This window comes from Petromyzon marinus, unplaced genomic scaffold (assembly GCF_048934315.1).
Source record: "Petromyzon marinus isolate PM22_M1 ecotype Great Lakes invasive population unplaced genomic scaffold, UKy_Petmar_22M1.pri1.0 PM_G_Scaffold_342, whole genome shotgun sequence".
In the NCBI taxonomy this organism is placed as follows: Eukaryota; Metazoa; Chordata; class Hyperoartia; order Petromyzontiformes; family Petromyzontidae; genus Petromyzon; species Petromyzon marinus.
In genome coordinates, this window is record NW_027422920.1 from 23,237 (window position 1) to 25,000 (window position 1,764).

Consider the following 1,764-nt stretch of genomic DNA (forward strand, 5'->3'; position numbering starts at 1 on the left):
AAACCGTATGACATTGCGCCTAATGATCCCAAGGCATACCTAACGGTTCACGGCCTTGAACATTTCCATGAGGAATTCAACGGTGAGGTTGACGGTGTGGCCAGAGGAGACAAGCTACACAAATCCACATCATCTAGGAGGTGACCTCTGTATCTAAAACCACACGTGCCTGTGTTGCGGTTAAGTGTGCCCACAAACCGTATGACATTGCGCCTAATGATCCCAAGGCATACTGACGGTTCATGGCCTTGAACATTTCCATGAGGAATTCAACGGTGAGGTTGACGGTGTGGCCAGAGGAGACAAGCTACACAAATCCACATCATCTAGGAGGTGACCTCTGTATCTAAAACCACACGTGCCTGTGTTGCGGTTAAGTGTGCCCACAAACCGTATGACATTGCGCCTAATGATCCCAAGGCATAACTAACGGTCCACGGCCTTGAACATTTCCATGAGGAATTCAACGGTGAGGTTGACGGTGTGGCCAGAGGAGACCAGCAGGACAGCCAGGCCATGTTGCAGCAACAGCGATCGCTTCCTTTGCCTCGCCCACTCCCAGCGAGCGCCGTGCACCAGCTGATAGTAACCCTGCACACAAAGACAAAGATCCCCCCCTTGGGAGCCTCAACAGACTTTTTTGGGGGAAAGTTGCTGTTTTGTAAACCACCTAATGAAGACCAGCTTGGCACACGAGGGGGTGGGTGGGTGTCCCGTGTCCCGTGTCCTCCCCTAAGTCTGCGATTATTTCACACGATGCACCGGGTGACTCATTTGAGGTCGAATCGAACTCGGCAGGAAAGCCCAGGAACTGGTTCGGATAATGGTCACCGGTGTTGGCAATGAGTGTGGGATTTAAATTTTGATTTAAAGCTTTCGTGACTGCAGTAATTCATATTCTTAGTTTTTTTCGGTAAAGTCACGTTGAAGAGAAACAACAAAATAATAAAATATATATAAAACAATAAAAAATTCTCACGACGTTTCGACCATAACTCAAACGGTCATCATCAGGTGTGCCGGTTTGCATAAATTTATTTTGAAAAACGGCATATTTATTTATTTATTTATAAATAACGTTTGCGTCACGCGCAACGATTGGCTGTTTGCCAGGACTAGTCCATCTATTTTTTTGAAAAGAGGCTATCCACATATACAAACACAGAGACAATTTCAACCGAGAAGATGGATTATATCTTAGCAATCATTGGAAAGATTTGATAAATCATTTCAGTTCTTGATTGATTGTTCACGCTTACAGTGCCTTTCAGACAGCATACATAAAAACAAATTTCGTCTCCCCCCTCCTCTTTTCAAAAAAAAAAATAGATGGACTAGTCCTGGGCAAACAGCCAATCGTTGCGCGTGACGCAAACGTTATTTTATATATATATAAATAAATATGCCGTTTTCAAAATAAATTTATGCAAACCGACACACCTGATGATGACCGTTTGAGTTATGGTCGAAACGTCGTGAGAATTTTTTATTGTTTTATATATATTTTTTGTTGTTTCTCTTCAACGTGACTTTACCGAAAAAAACTAAGAATATGAGTGTGGTGGGATTGTTTCCTGAAAAAAAACTTTCTATGAAATTGCAGTTCATGTGGGGTAGGCAAAGAATTTACCTTGTTTTTTTTACTTTAAATTTTACTGTGCAACACAGTATAGTAATTAATAAATACATACGCTATATAGTTTATACAGTACGGTACTGCAAAAATTGCTCTGTTATGCTAAATTATCACCATTTCTTGAGACT

The 1,764-nt window shown here is 41.9% G+C and overlaps 1 long non-coding RNA gene across 1 annotated transcript in view; it reads right to left on the reverse strand.

Annotated features, from left to right (window-relative positions):
- Positions 1-443: 443 nt before the first annotated feature.
- Positions 444-1,764, reverse strand: part of LOC142915745 (uncharacterized) — an 11,958-nt gene continuing 10,637 nt past the window's right edge. The window contains exon 3 of the long non-coding RNA XR_012936077.1: positions 444-591. This is a non-coding gene — a long non-coding RNA (uncharacterized LOC142915745). The remainder of the gene's footprint in view (positions 592-1,764) is intronic.